Genomic DNA, 17862 nt, shown 5'->3' on the forward strand with positions numbered 1-17862 from the left:
ATGTCTATAGCAAGAAGCAATAAGAGCAGCAGACACATATTGGATATCGGATAAACACATTTGTCATCATAACATGTTGAAACAATGTCATTTATTCAAATCAAATACAACAGACTCCATGTTTTTTTGATGAACATCTGCCCAAAGCACTTTACTGAATATTGCCGTCCATCAATGTTATTTCTACAATCATGGTGATTCATCTAATCTGATGCCATTTGTTATTGTCAGTGTATTAAGGATGAATCCACATGATACCATTCATCTGAGACACACCAACATCCCAAGTCACCTAAAATGGCTTAATGGGTTTCTATTTGTGTATAAGTCACTTATAATGCATTCACAAGCTTTGCATCACCACACAGATTTGTTTTGACCTACCCCCCCAAAAAATCTCCCTTCCATAGTAACTACAGTATTGTCATATCACACAGCTCTAGGAGGAACACGTTCAACCACAGTGACAGTTCATGTCAAGTCTACAGTATATTCAAGTCAAGCTTGAGACCCCTTTATTCTCCAAGTTCCATGTCGGATCCCTCTAAGGCACGAGGGGAAGGCACAGAGCGTCATTCATTACAGGATTGCATGCTGGGAAGGCGGAGGACCGGGGGTATGATGGAGGCCACCAGCGGTTGGAAGACATAATGAGAAGATCAAAGAGTGTGACACGGCGGTGTGTGGGAGGGTGTCGCAGGAACAGCGCTATTTAAATGTGAATCGGATCAGCAGCTGCCAGCGCAGGGCAGGAGGGGCGCAGGGGAGGGCGGGGGGGGCAGAGCATGGGAGGTCTTGTGACAAGTCAATCAGTAACACTCCATATTCCACATGACAAGTCCTCCCTCCTTCTCGACAGCCACTTACTCCTGCCTGCACAGGATCCGTAAGTCCTCATTGCTCACAGAGTTGGAGAGAAAGTTTGTTGCGCACACACACACACACACACACACACACACACACACACACACACACACACACACACACACAAATACTACATTGGAACACAGCAAAATAAAGAGATAGTTAACCTAGCTGTTTCTTTGAAATAATGCAATACATATCTACAAATGAGGACAAATAACCTGTACAAACATTACAATATTATTGCAATATTTCAGTAGTTTCTCACATCATCACTAAGGTCCCCCAGGGGTATGCAAATGTTTAAATATTTCATGTTAAATCGTGCTTGAAATTGTAATGTACCCAAAGGCTTATCATTCATTCAATCAAACGTGCATCCCCCCCCTCCCTTTGTTTAGATTTGAGTGTTTTTTATTCGATTTTAATTGCATACAATTGAGGGGAGGCATGGCAGTTTCAACGCCAACATTTTCAGGTAAAAAGAACACCCACATCGAACTTGTTGTGAGAACACCCAAATAGAACATCACAGTATCACAACAGACTATGATTCCAAGATGATCTCTCGATTGTTTTCCACTGTAAACCCTATTTCATACAGGAGGATTGATCAACAGTCCTCGGGGTTCATCTCCTCTTGTCCTGCCTCCATCACAACAGCAGATAACACAAATCCTGACACACTGAGCCTGCCTGCAGGACATGATTTCACAGCGACACAGGGTGTCATTAGCATCTCTGTCCTTGTGACACACAATTCCTGTTTCACTGGACAAGCCTTTTGGGCCAACGTTCTTTTTGATAGGTCGATACAGTATAAATGACACGTATGATGAAGCTAGATGATGATATGAAAAGATCTTCCACTCACTCCATTGTATTTCTGACAATATGAACATCATTTCCCCTCAATTCACTTCCTGAAAATATACAAGTGGATTATCTACTCAAGTTAATGGCACACATGTGTCTGTTTCTCTCACAGTGCTGTACTAGATCTATGTTATTATAGAGGAATACACCATTCTGTACACACCTTGGGATGCCTAGCTCATTTTCTCGTTCTCTCTCTCTCTCAAACACGCACACACACACACAGATGCACACACGCACGCACGCACGCACGCATGCACGCACGCTCACACACACAAACACACACACACACACACACACACACACACACACAAACACACACATACACACACACACACACACACTGTGATTAAGGGGTGTTTGATTCAATTAAACTTCATCACTTCTGTGTGTGTTTCACTGCCAACTTAAGCAGAAACGGATCCCATTCAACCTAGGATGCCAAATTGTGCCGACTATAAAAATGTGTAGGAAGATGCACACAAACACACACACTCTCTCTCAGCAAGTGACAAGTAATTTATCCACTGGATGAAAATCAACATTTTCAGTCATACCCCCCCAGAACCAGCTGGGCAGTCATCTCGGTTGAAAGCCTCATTTGGAAAAGGGAAGTGTTCTCAAACACATAATTTGAGTGAGGCATGCATGTAAGTCTTCCAAGGCCATATTTTTGAAAGGCAATCATGTCCAACACTGTGTAATTTCCCACTTAATAATAGATATTGTTATTCTAACGGCTTGTCTATCATCTTCTTCCAGATACACACCTTGAAGGTCTAAATGAAAAAAAAACTCAGTAAAGAGTCTGGGTACGGAGACCGGGCAGATTGTAGCAGAAGACAGAGTAAGATCCGTCTAAATTAAGATGAATGGATACAGAACATGATATCCTGGGGTTGGAAAACCATGGGTGGCAATTTCATTACTAGAGTTTGATGTTTTATTGATGACATTAGGTTGGAGGTTGGACCCAAGACCCATATGGAAACAAAATACACTATTAATGAATACCCAGACACTTACTTTAATCACAGATGGTTAATACAATGCATTATTTATTTATTTCACCTCGCAACAGAGTAGTAGAATGTGAGATATGTAGCCCTTTATTTCAGCCATTCTAAGTGAATAATACTCCCTCTGGAGCGCTTAGTGGCAGAGCACACTGATGTGCATACCATATCATCGGCCAGGCTGATTCCGACCCATCTACATCTGCCAAGCAGGGGGGTAAAATGTGTTTACAAAACGTTAACATCCAAAACAGAAGTGAACATCCATCCATCACACAACTAACACACCATCCATCTCCTTGAGGGGACATGATCATGACTCCCAGCTACCCAACAGTCAGACATCACATCACAGACTTTTCAACACCTGGGCCACTTGGAGGTGGTTGATTCATCATCATTCTTCATCAAAGAGGAAACCGAGCTAATTCTTAAGCCAATCGCACAAAGACAGTGTGTTAGCTGCCAGTGTTAACATCCTCCATTATTTACATGCCCAGTGGATGCCCCCTACAAGGGATGCTTACATAACTTAAGACTTTTAACTCCTCCATTTATAGAGCGGAATAGAAACTGAGCCAATGCAGATTAAAGCAACTCGCCCAAGGGTGTGAAATCAGGCATCGCCTCAAACATGATTTGAACCCCCTCCTAGCCATAATCTTCAATCCCAAACTACTACTGCCCCAAGAAATACATCTTTTTTTTCCTTTAAAAAATACACATTGATATTTTGAGAATGAAAAAAAAGGGGTTACAGCCTGCCTGGGTTTGCTGGATAAGCTGTTGGAAGAAGCATAGCTTGAAATAGAAGTTTTATTCAAATGTTCATATGTAACACATATTTGAGGAAAAGGAGGAAGGAGGAGGGGAAATGACTTTAGGGAATCTCTTGAAAATCCAGTTAATTTGCTCCCTGGCCAAAATTAAGCCCGCAGCTTTCATACATTACCATTTCATTAAGATTCAGAAGAAAAACAGATTTAAATATTCATGTATTCTCCGGCACTCTGGCCCCTTCTCTGATTAGATTTTAATTACATGACTTTGTCTTAAACAAATGAGGGGCGGCAGCATAAAAGGCCTATTTGTCTTAGCCGATAATGAGAGCACCTGAAAGGTAGCTCCCGCTCCCGCTCCGCTGAAAGGAGCATAACGTTTCTTGAGCAGGAACAAAAGATCCCCCCCCCCAACATCCCCCCGCCCCCACGGCCCCTCCTGGCTTCTCCTGTTTACTTGGGGGTGAGTGAGAAAAGGAATGGAACGAAATATTGGCTCTCCATAACGGAAACCCACAGGACACGATTTCACACTTAGTCACCGGTTGTCAGAGCCTCTCCTCCCTCTCGAGTGAATGTCTCCTCCTCACCTCTTATCCCGCCCTCCCCAACCCCAACCCCTCCAAATATCCCTGTTTTACTTTTCACAACTCAGAATTATTCAACGGCTCAGCTGCTCTCCAATGGAGAGAAACAGGGCCAGGTCAAGGTCAATTAACTTTCTTTCCCGTAGTGTGTGTGTGTGTGTGTGTGTGTGTGTGTGTGTGTGTGTGTGTGTGTATGTGTGTGTGTGCGCGTGTGTGTGTGTGTGTGCGTGTGTGTCTGTGGAGGAAGCTTCTCTCAGGCAGCTATCATCCAGCTCATTCTTATTCAGTAGGATGGGGGAACCTTTACTTGTCTCTGCCCCTCCTGCCACCAGCAATACTGCGTGTGTAAATAGTTTGATGGCCCAGGGACACCTCAGGGACACCTCAGGAACACCTAAGGCCCAGGAACACCTCGGTCACCTCCGGCCTGATACATTCGCTGGCTTTAAGTGGAGTGTCACTATGATAACAAATACAAAGTGAGGGAAGGTTATGTCTTCCCTCCAGTCGATGTAGCAGCTTCCATCTGCCATGCTCTGCAATGCCAGCCCTCAGAATACCATCCCAGAGATTGGAGAGAGCAAGCCCCTACGGTCGGTATTATAGGAATTTGAATTGGATGGTACCACTAGTCAATTGTACAAATGTATCCATGTTCATGTCAACCTGCGGTGCATTCTACGTGGTTAGACAGCTTAACATACATCTAAATAAAGTTCTCTCTGGGTGAATTGAAAATAAAAAAAGCAGTGGTTTTCCCCTCTATTTTTCTGAAATTGCCAACCTGCCAATGTCAACCTTTTGATACAGCTTTTGTATTCTATGCCTCGGAAGGTTATGCTCTGTAAACCCATCTTTCTCACCCACCTAGTGCTATCAGAGGGGTTCATTGAAGATCTCGTTTCTTCAGTCATGCTCCCTCCCTACTTATGTGCGAGACATCATCCACACCCACCACATCCCTGTATCTATATGCCTGTAGGGAAGGACAGTGTAATGATCCCTGATAATGATCTCTGTAAAATCAGGAAGCCGTTTTTGCCCATGTAAGCAGCATGAGGTCCCTTATGGCCCCTCTTGGACCTGGAGGACTGACTGCAACACTAATTCATTTTGGCTAATGGCCCTAGACCTCTCTCTCTCTGTCTCTCTCTCTCTCCCTCTCTCTCTCTGTCTCCTCCCTCTCTATCTCTCTCTCTCTCTCCCTCTCTCTCTCCTTCTCCTCCCTCTCTATCTCTCTCTCTCTTTCTCTCTCTCCACCCTCTTTCTCCCTCTCTCCCTCCCTCCCTCCCCCCTCCCTCTCTTTCTCTCTTCCTCCTTCTTTTACCTCCTCTCCACCAATTAAGGCCCTGTGAGGAATGCTAATGAGGCAAGCTGTTTGAAGTGTGGATCTCAGACATGGCCTGGGCCCTCAGGTCTCTATTACATGACTCATAAAGGCTGCAGACTCAATACTTTTTTGTTCTTCTTTTTTTTGTTTGTTCTTTTACACTTTACTACCTTTCTCATCTTCATTGATTACTGTTAGACTTGCTGAATGTGCTTATGTATTGTAAGAAATGGGAATGTTGTAGAGTCACCTCCTTGTGTTGATTTTTAAATCTGTATACCCATGACCTGATTATCGTCTGTGGTTCAGGTTCAGAGTTTCATGACTGCTGGCATCTAGTGGTGGGGAGTGGAATTACAACATTCCCTTTTGTCCTGAGGCAGACAGTCAAGTCAGCTACCCTCTGAGTTCCAATATCATTGGAAGATTAAAATCAGCACATGCTTAGTAATGAATCCAGTCTCTACAGTAGACTATTATACCCATGACAAACAATGTTACTCTGAGAGAGATAGAGAATCATCACTAAAGTATAAAGGTATATTATCTTGCAAACAACAGCGACACAAAATTGCATCATTAATATCATTTCAAGTACTTTACTCATGGCTGCCTTCTCGGCATCTCAAAAGTGTAGGTTGAAATTGGTCCCTGTCATGGAAAGAACTGTAGCAGAGAAATGACAATAAATCAACTCTTTCTTCTGATAATTGTGTCTTTGGAGGATTTGTGAGCTCTGCATAATTGCTCCCCCCAGACCCATTAATTAAGGCTGGATCAGAGCCTGAGTCAGCAGATACTGTTGAGCTGAGAGAACCATGATTAGTCATACACATCATTGTTTTCATATTCCACAAGTAAATCTAATTTTCATAATGTTTTACTGGCATTATACATTGTTTGACTGGCTCGAATGATTAAATCTCATTACATATTGGAAAACAGTGGGGGTCCAGATGTAAACTGATTGTTTTCTCCGACCTCGATATGATCAGGAAACTAGCTTGTTTCTATTTGGGAATAATCTCTGATGTGTTTACTTACAGTATATGTGACATGTTCTAATACTTTGGTCCGCATATCGGGATCTGATGTAATTATCAGACTTTTCTTTCGAAAAATTTGAATACATTTCCACGTTGTTGAAAATCAACGACACATTGATAATCAACTAACACAGCTTGTTTTGTGAGCCTGCTAACAATGTAAAGTAGTGTTATAGTCAATTAGGTAGCAGTGGGGATTACTCACCGAATCCATTGCGTTGCAGTATTTTGGCTTGACTAGAGAGTTTGTGTTGTGATCCCCAACAACGTTGAAACGTATTTCCGTGTTTCAAAAGAAAAGTCTGAACATTTTGATTGGTTGCCGATATGCGGACCAGGACTAGAATGTGTTACATCTATGTGTGTTTTAATGGGAACTGAATCACTGAATGCAAATGTGCGTTTCACACCCACCTATATGAAACAACCACACCCATTATAAAAGTGCTATTCAACTGAGAGACACTCTGAAAGCACTCGTCTCTTTTATGTCTAGTTCTGCAACACATTTGAAATGCTCACACAATGATTACAACTTAGACTTATTATAAAAAATAATTGCTTTTGATTGTTCTATGATGACTTCTACAGCTTTGATTGTCGAATCTACAGCATGAGGGTCATAGGTCATGGTGCATCTTTTCAAAGGGTGTTGAAACAGAAGGCCTCATCCTCCAAGGCGGAGATTGGAATACAATGCGAGTAAAGTGCTTCCAACAGAATGAGATGCACTGTCATTTAATGAAAGCATGTTGAAACAGCATTTGTCTTGGAGCCTTGCGTTCAATGCAGTAATGAAGACATCCAATGACCTTGTGTCAGGTAAATAGCTGTAATTTCAGAATAATTTCCACCCCAATATGTTTTATTATATTGATACTGCAAAATCAGCAGTTGCTGGTGAATTGCCTCTCACAAAAGACTCTCTCTCTTCCTATCACTCTCTTTCATTCTCTCTTTCTCTCCATCCCTCTCTCTCTCTCTTTCATTCTCTCTCTCTCTCTTTCATTCTCTCTCTCTCTCATTCTCTCTTTCTTAATGAATAGACACTCGGTTCAGTGGTGGATACTCAAAGTATCTGAAGGTTTTATTCTTTTTGGTGGGGACTCAAAAGAAGATGGATGCATCTCCGTTGTGATTGTTGCTGTGAGGGCTCATCTCCAAAGGATGTTCAACAAAAGATATCCAACAGATGTGTCACAAAGGATATCATATGAGTTTTTTATTACTGCCAGCTACTGTTGCTTGATGGTACTGCTTAATTGCACGGCTCATTCAGTGGACTCAGTGAGTGGGTGGCAGATGTATCAACCTTGCGAGATGAAATACAGCAATGATAATAGGCAACCTCCTATAGGCAACCTTCTCCCTCCTCCTGTGAGCACAGATGTCATATCGTCAGGAGGGGAGAGTACATTCTCCAAAAAGTGACCCCTCAAAGTAAGCATCTCTCTCATCTTGTTTGCCAACCACCTCTAAAACTGGCAGGCACAGTTCTGAGCAAACATTGAAAAAAGTCTTGATTGAAAAGTATTTCTGAGGATTATTTACAGGACAGATTATGGACAGATCTGGGTACCATCTCAGCAGATGCGTTCATGGATCTACGTACTTCACAGACTGTGCATCTATAAAGCATGTGAACATTCTTTACAAATACATTTGACAAATAAATGTAGTACTTGGTAATATATTATGGAGACACGTATACTATAAGGAGACACTATAAGATCTATTACCTCTCTGAAGAGTAAGTATTGGGCTGTTTGAGAGAAGCGAACAACATGCCCAGTGTTGAGTGTCGATTATGTTGTTTGTACATAGTACAGTTGTACATTAGTACAGTAGCCAAACAAAGCTACGGTATTGGAGCAGGAGTCAAAACTAAGTGTGCTAGAAAACCCTGTCAGTGCATAGGTCAGATTTAGAGTTATGGTGCTCATTCAAATTCCCTGTCTTTTTTGGCTTTTTTTTTACAACTCTAAAGATCTAACTTAAATACATTTATTATATGAATATAATTTTCTCTGGCAAAGAATTTGCTCTTTGACCTCATGCCATATGATATCATATCAGCTCTTGATTAATTAATATTTGTCGCACAAACGAGGCATATGAATTTGCTTGAGCAGCCTTTCCTGCTTAAACTTCCTTTTGATGTGCAGTTAAAGTCCTAACAATTCTGGTCCCCCCCCACTTGCTTTGTGATTCTTTCTACTGCATCTCATTTCAAAGTCTAATTGCATTTCTATTATTCATAATGATCTGGTTACACTACATTCATTTTAGATTACTAATTAGAATGTTTTAATACACAGTGATTTTCATGGGTGGTACAGCTGGGAATGCTTTGCTCTTCACTTTGTAGATATGAGTTGTATATACTGTACAGATTATTTATCATATATCATATTAAGTATGCGCTTAATAATGTTTTTGAAACTCCTTCAACTAAAAGAGCAACTTATCATCACATTAAGGAGGTGAGTATCAACGTAGCCTTAGTACCAGGATCAGGATGCATGCATTCACAGTTACCAGGGCAGGTAAAACAATGTCAGCTTTCAAACAAAAGCTTTGGACAAAAAAATACAACTTGAACTCAGTGTATGTGCTTTGCTCACACAGAGAAGTCATTAGAAAGTCAATGCTGCTTTGCTGTTGGGGAAATGTTAGTTTAAATGCTCACTGTTGGAACTTGACTTTGATATGCCAATCCCCTGCACGACATGTCACCACATAGAACCACAAAGCACAAATCAAACAGTCACGCTAAGCCTTTTATCACAAAGGAGAAAATGCATTTTCTCTCTTTTCCACCCTCCTGATCTTGTTCACTCTTAAAGAGAGGGGAGCCTTTGGAGTTTTATGGAACGCTAAAATAAACTTTAAGAAAGCAATTTCTCTTTGGCAACAAGAGTTATTGCATGTGTGTCACCAAATTCCGAAGGGAAATTCAAAATACTCACTCTGTAGTCAAGTGAGGACTGGGGATAGGGATGGGGGAGATGAAGAAGGATGGAATTACACCAATCTGCAGAATTTCGGTAAACCCAAACACAGAGACGACTACACTACTACTGGGACGTCAGTATGTGGACTTCTTATCATAATGAAATGTCTTGGCTCCACTTAAACGCTACACAGAACACTTGAACACTTCTCATAATAATAATAATACAGCCGAGCTGCTGCCTCTCCTCTGTCTCCTGGAGCCCCTGTTCACTTTCACTTTCATCACAGGTGTCTTTGGACAGATATTTTCAAAGTGAGGAGCTCGAAATGAGCGGCTAGCCCAGAGAAGTGATCTGACAGCAGGTGTCCGACGGCCATGTCTGTTAGACCACACTGTGAATTATTACTGTGATTCTCTTTTCCCAGAGAGAGGGAAAGATCAATGGCGATGAACGGTGGGGCTATAACTCCTGCCTGAGACCTGATGGATCAAACTGGCCTTATTGTGTCTTTCCACGGCTGTCTCGGAGCAGAGAAGGGCTACTGTAGGCTGGACTGTGGTGACATACACCAGACTGCAAACACCCTCGCTGTACGAGACACTTGTCAAGTGGGCAGGGGAAATACCAGTCAACATCGCAGTAACACTTGATAACGTCCTTCATTAGCAAGCCATTGTATATGTTTAAGTTGATAGAACAATACTGTTTCATCGTGCGTTCAAATGTTGGAATACTCATTTTCAAGTTCTGTATGTTACTTATATTGTATAGTTTAAAAGAGGCATGTAGTTGAAAGTTAAAGTTGAACTCTGGTTTCCTTCTTTGAGTAGAATAGTTCTGGAGAGAATTATTAAAAGTTCATAGATTAACTTGTGATCCAATTCCAAATCATATCAAATCAGACATTATTTATATGGCGCTTTTCGTGCAAAATTGCAATATAAGGTGCATAACAATAATAATACAACAATACAATGAAACACAGAGACCAGTGTAGCACAGTAAAAGAGGGTAGATTAAAATAAGATGGATGAAGAGAATGCTAAGATAAAAAGGTATGTCTTAAGATTTCTTTTTAAGGTGTTTACAGATTGTGATGACCTCAGCTCCTCTGCAGGCTGTTCCGGAGGCAGGGCTAAATGCTGCCTCCCCGTAGTTCTGTGTCCTCACCCAAGGAACAACTAAAAGGCCAGTGCCAGAGTATCTGAGTGATCTAGAGGGAGCATACATTAAAATCATGTCTAAGTATCCAGGCGCTAGTCCATTGAGTGATTTGAACACCAATAGAAGGCTCTTAAAATCTATTCTAAAACTGACAGGCAACCAATGAAGGGACTTAATGACAGGTGAGATGTGTGCTCTCCTTCTAGTCTTGGTCAGTATATGTGCTGCTGCATTCTGAATGATCTGTAGCTTATTTATAGCTTTCTTAGGTAGACCAGAAAGGAGAACATTGCAGTAATCAAGCCTGCTAGTGATAAAAGCATGTCTACGTCTCTCAGTATCTGCCTGGGAGAGAAACTGTTGCACTTTAGCAATATTTCTAAGGTAAAAAAGGCAGTTTTAGTGACATTCAAAATCAAATCAGAGTCTAGAAGCATGCCAAGATTTTTTTTGCTAGGGGTTTGGCATTTTGTGCCAGCGATTTTAAGTTGCACTGTATCTCTCTCTGGACATTTGCTCCCATAATTAAAAACTGTCTTTGTCTTTGTTCAGTTGCAGGAAGAAATTATGTGACATCCACAAGTTGATACGAACAATGCATTGAACGAGTTTATCAATAGGGCTGATGTCATTGGGTGATAAAGGGATGTACAGTTGTATATCATCAGCATAGCTATGAAAATGTATATTGTGTTCTCTGATGATATTTCCCAGTGGCAGCATATAGGGACTGAACAACATGTCCCAGAATGGAGCCGTGAGGAACTCCACATGTAATGCCAGTGTTAAGGCATAGGAGTGGTAATCAATGGAGACAAAATAGTCCAGATAAGTCCTAAACCAATCGAAAACTGAGCCAGAGAGGCCAACACACTCAAAATATACATCCGAAATGTACATACTCATTTCTCAAGGATTTTAAGCAAGGTTTGAAATTGGCCTGAAATTGTTTAGCACTGAAGGATGCTTTTCTTTAGAAACAAATTCACAATAGCAGTGTTCAGTGCTAGGGGGAAAATACCAGTCAACAAGGAGTGATTTACAATCGCTAGTACTTCATCCTCTAGAGTCCAGTCAAGTGAGCAGGTGGAGGTTTTTAATCACATTACTTCCTGAGCATTTATTTACCAAGAGCAGCAAAATCATTCATAGCGGTCTTAGGCAGAGGGAAAGTGTCCAAAGACTGGCTCACATTCAATATAACATGATTTAGATCCAAGCTGATTTTTTGTTATCTGATAAATGCTGCAAACTCTTCACATTTTTCGAAGTTGAGGTGATAAAAGAGTGGCTTTTAGGAGCTGGATTTATGAAGCTGTCAATAGCTGAGAAAAGCATATTATGATTTTTAGAAACCAGCTCTGAGAAAGGAGTTTGCCCTGCATTTCTAATTGCTTTGTTTAAAATAGTGAGGTGCTCTTTAAAAATGTCATTGTTTTTCTCCATTTACACTTTTATAAATGTTTTCTTTAAGTTAATAATAACATCCCCAGTTCTCCATGGTGGTTTCTGTTTAAGTGTAATCTTCTTAAGTTTGGCTGTGCAAACTGTAGCATCAATGGTAGTCTTCAGTTTATTATGAAATGTTGACTAAATCGTCACAAGAGGAAGGAAGGATCTGTGGGGGTATGTTATTAAAATTATGACATTTTCAGCAACTTCAGAGGTAAGATGACGTTTCCTAACAATCTGCTCAGTAACAAAGCTAGATGATGATACAAATGCAGAGAAAAAAATACAGTAGTGGTCTGAGATTGCCCAGTGCATTACAGAGGATACACAAGTGATAATTAGATGGAGGATCTATATTGTTATAACAAGTACAGATGGTTGGGTTTTTAACAGTATAGCATAATGTTCAAAGGAGGAAAAAAAATCACCAATCGGATATTTCTACAGTTTATCAGCAAATATCGAAGCAGTCTCACTGCCTTTTTTCCCCTGGCTTGTAAAATGCTAAAAACTATAGCATTGAGGGGACGTCTCAATCAGAACAGCAGGTCAGTTGCTAATTAACCAGATTTCTGTTAAAAACATGCAGTGGATTTTATGTTCAGATATGAGTTAATAACAAAAGCCTTATTGCATCGATCGAACATCGAAGTGCCATATCCATATTTCACCCATCCAGTCTTTCTTAGACGTGGAACATGTAATTGGACGGAGATCAGATTACTTGCAGTTATACCATGAGTAGTACAGTTTAACTATTGGTCAGTGGATCTGGTTGCCTGTGTAGTATATTTCTGTAGTATGTATGATCTATGTATGAATATGTGGTATGTTTTAGACACACACACATGCCAGGGCATGCAGGGACACAGATGACCAGCAGGGACCTTTGGGGGGTGGGCAGGGACACACATGCACGCTGGCCCCTCCCCTCTGGAGGGGAACGGGGAGAGAGACACGACAAGCGCTCTCTTGCAGCCCAGGATCCACGGGGAACAGATGTAATGTATAAACCTGCCTGTAACTAATTAAATTATCTTAAACTAACTGTTCTTTGATTCATAATCAATAAGAATACACGACAGTAAATGGCGAGCCAGCCAGGAGATAAATGTAACTTAATTTACAGTATTTTGCGAACTTCAATCTAACAAAGAAGGTAGATTTTCTGCAGAAATCTCTCTCTAGTCGATTGGTGTGTTTAAAATAAACTGTAAATCTCAGATAAGTTATAGTCAAAAGAATCTGTGTAACGGTAATCTTGTTGGAATAGAAGCAAACTTTTCATAATCTTGGGTGGTGAGAGCCGGACTTTGTAGCCCGTTTTTTGTAAAATATAGTGTTTAATGGTAAGGTTTGTTTGTACGGTATTGGAATATCGTGTGTGTGTTTGTGTAAAATTCGGTGAGGTTGTGTTTATGTGTTGGAGGACTGGGTAGTCTGTTTTATATTGTAGCAGTGGAGAACATGTGAGGCTCTTTTGTCTATTTGATAGACGCCATTTTTATGAGGGTGTTGCAGTGTACTGTCGGCGGAGTTTAGACGCCATTTGCATTTAGACGCCATTTGCAGTGTGTCAGAGAGTCTATTCTTAGACGCCATTTTTCTTTGTCCTTAAGAAAGGACACACACAGAGGCCATCTTTATGAGGGCAGGCTACAAACACGCGGTGGTTTCTCAAGGACAAAAGGGTTGTTAAATTGAGCCGCCTGCTTTCTGTCTCTGGCCTTTAGGCTTCGGACACGTAGGGGGGTTGCGTGTGATTGTTGCATTACATAGACTATAGTATTTAAGATAGAGATATGGTGAATTGATCTCGGGGTATTTTAAATAGTTTAGAGTTACGGTTAAAACATTCATAGCCTTGGCTAAGAGTTGGCGCATGCGCAATCGATGCGCGTTAGCCGGAGCACAGCTCCATCTGCTGGTCGAAATACGACAATACATTTTAAAACACTAAATCCTCAGGGAGATACAGCTGAGGTCGATGAAACAGTCCGATACATTAATAAATAGATGGTTAAATGATTGTTCTATATTAAATTACTTTAATTAATTTAATTAATTACATATCAGTTGAATTAATTATTCAGATCATTCATTTTCTGTTTCCCAAAACAATTGATTGATTCCATAAGTTTTAAATCAATGTATATGATGATATAGTGAATAATTCTAACTAATCATTTATTCCTTTCAAATAACAAGTCGATTTCCTTACAGATTGTAATGAATAATTAATCATTTTATTCCTTCCAAATGACAAGTCGATTTCTTTAAGTGTGTAATTAATAATTAATCATTCATTCTTTTCCAAATAACAAGTCGATTTCTCTACAGGTTATAATTAATATTTGTAATTTACATCTTTTATTTTAGTTAGGTCATTTCCACAGTGTTTGATTAAGAATAGCAGAATAGTTTGTATTGATAATTAAGCAGTAAAAGGGTTTTTGTGGGTCAGTGAATACTTAGGTGTGACCAGCTGTTGTGATTTAATAATTGTGTTGACCAGAACTGTAATTAGTATTGAATGAGTAATTAAGATACATTCATAAACAATTAGGAAACACATTTAAGTATAAAGTACTTACACAGAGATTAGATTTAAGTTAATACTGCACTGACATACACAAGAGGCAAGTCTGTTATTCTGGAGTTGCAGGGTTTTTGTGGGGATGGTTAATACAGTTATATTGGACTAGCATTTGTTTAGCAAACAAGACAAAATAAGGTGGGTTGTAAGAAGCGTACACCTTATCTAATATAGAATATTGTCAGCATATTGAACAAGTAGAATGGGGTCGAATTCCACGAAGCTGTTAAAAGATATTAGTGAACATCGTGGAATGTTGGCTACGTTATCCCCTATGGCTGTAGTGGAAAAAATGAATCCTCTTGTTAGGGAAATTAGCAAAATGTCAACGAAATGGAATAGCCGTTGGGCATACATTGAACAGCCGTGGCCGAAAGAGGGCAGCATTAATTTACAATTAATTGCAACATTGGAAATACTTATCAATGGGCACAAAGCACATCAAAGAGGAAAGATTAGATCAGAGAAACGCAAGTTAGAGTTAGCTATTTTAGATCTATTTAAGGTAGAGGGACAGAAAATAGCTCAGTGTCCTGCCTCCAGTCCCCCTCCATATGCTAAGGCACTGGAGGATCATTCCCAGAAGAAGAAGAAGGAGCCAAGGGGAAAAGGGGACGACAGGAGTGACGAGGAAGATGACAGCGAAGATGGCAGTGCAGACTCAAGTGATGACGACAATGCAGATGGAGGCTACAACCCGCAGGTCAGGAAGATGATAGCCACAGCCGAAAGGAAAGGTGGGAGAAGACGCCCGGAGAAAGAGGGAGATTGTCACCGAATGTCATCAAATACATTAAAGAACTGTCCAGTGCTGATTCGGGGTAACAAGATGGAATATCATCCGTGGCATCATACAGATTTGTCTGAAGTGATCGAGAAACTCCCAGTTCTTCAAGAGGGAGGACATTCGTGGACGACGCAAGTCGACGTGATACTGATAGGAACGCAGGCCGCGATGGGAGACCTGAAAAGACTCTTAGCTTTTATTGCAGGATTGGATACAATGCAGGAAATATTGATGAAGGCAGGACTTCATAGATATATCAATACATCAGTTTATGATCCAGAGCTTTTCGCAGCAAACAGAGGCAAACTGTGGAAAGCAATCAGGGAGATCTACCCTACTCACATTCACCCAGACAATATCATTGTGAAGCCACTGGGGGGGGATGAGAATCCCAGGGGTTATATTGCCCGTATGCACTCTCAATGGAGAAGTGTGACAGGGAAAGACGCTGAAGATAACCCCTTAGAAAAATCCATAATCAGGGAAAAAATACAAGAAGGGCTTCCTACCCCAGTTAAGGATAAGCTAGCAGAAGTGGTGGGGCTACGACACATGAACAAAGCTGTTTATATAGACCACGTATCTCATCAAGTTGAGTTATATCGAAAGAACATTCAGATACAGAAGGCACGAGACGAAGAATCCCTCAGAATATTGACTCATTTGCAATTGACTGAAAGCGAGAGGAACATAGAGGGAGTGCAGGCTTTAGCCCCACAGCAACAGCCACCTGGAGTGCAGACTGCTACTTACCAGTCCTACTCACAGGGGCCACAAGGGGGGTATCCTGCTACTTACCAGTCCTACCCACAGGGGCCACAAGGGGGGTATCCATACCCACAAGGGCCACCAGGGGTGCAAGCGGTTCCATGCCAGATGTACACACAGCCTGGCCAAGGACCACCACCAGGGGGATGGACAGCAGCAGGGAAGGAGATGCTAGAACCATGCCAATGTGACCAGAATGGACATCTAGCCTGTGCCTGCTGCAACAGGCCCCAGGGGGGCGCAGGGGGGAGCCAAGGAGGAGGATATTGGCCCCCTACTACACCTGCTCCAGGAGTGATGAACCCTTACGGAGGCCCAGCAGCTGGCCTATAGGGGTGCCCGGAAGATCCGAGTGGGAGGTGCCAGCTGGTGGTGACACAGAAGCCTGAAGGCGCCACGCACCTCCCTATGTCTAGAAAATATGTGAAGACAATCGGATTTGAGGGAATTAAACAGCTGATTCCTACAACTGAGCTTGTAGACTTAGAGTACAAGGGACAGAGAGCAACTCTGTCAACACTTGTGTCAGAACACACGCCAACAGGGCTGCTAGGGAGAGATGCTCTATGCCAATTGAACTGTACAGTAAAATGCACACCTGACGACTGTCAGGTGACGGTGCCATCCGGTGCTCAGGTTCCATCGACAGCCAAAGTGATTAAGCATAGAACAGACCTACAAGCTTTGCCTTTAAAGGGAGCTGATATAGAATATTGGGTTGATGGGTCTTGTTACGGGGTAGGAGAAACGTTGTGCGCTGGGTATTCCTTAGTTAAAGCACAGAATTCAAAGTTTATTGTAGAACAGGCTGAGGCAGTTCCTCAGCCTTGCTCGGCTCAGTTGGCTGAATTGATTGCCCTCACAGAAGCATGCAACTTGGGAACCGGACGGAGAGTGACAGTGTACACCGACTCTGCCTATGCACATAATGTTTGTCATTTTAATGGAGCTGTATGGAGGGGGCGGGGTTTTAAGAGAACTGATGGTACGCCTATACAGCATCACGCACAGATCATGAAGCTGTTACAAGCCATGATGAAGCCAAAGGAATTAGCTATAGTGAAGTGTGCCACACACAGGTCTGACTCATCACATGTCACACAAGGTAACAGGGCTGCAGAAGATGCAGCCAAAGCCATTACAGGAGCAGACAAGGCAGGTAAAGGTCTTCTGGTCACACATGAAAAGCAATTACAGGGCATGATCACACTTGAGGATTTATTGATGTTACAGAGTAGAGTAACTACGTTAGACAAGAGCGTTTGGCTAGCAAGGGGGGCAAGTCAGGATGACACAGGTCTATGGAGGAATCATGAGGGGTTGGTTGTAGCACCCTCAGATTTATTAGGCATGTTAATACAGGAAGCTCATGGATTAGCACATGTGGCTAGGGGGGAGGTAAGACGCAAGATTACCAAGAAATATGGGTTTTGGAGTCCATATTTGATGGAACAGATTGACCATGCTTTAGGTCAATGTGGGGTCTGTTGGAGAAACAACATCAGAGTGGGTACACCAGTGGTGTCTGGGCATATCCCTACCCCAATAGGGCCACGGGTGGTGGACAGGGGGGTGGATGTACAGAGTAGGCAGGATGTTGTGCCAACAGGTGCCGAGGTCCCCAGAGAACCTGAGAAGGA

This window comes from Nansenia antarctica (genome assembly GCF_963989245.1).
Source record: "Nansenia antarctica genome assembly, chromosome: 7".
Lineage (NCBI taxonomy): Eukaryota > Metazoa > Chordata > Actinopteri > Argentiniformes > Microstomatidae > Nansenia > Nansenia antarctica.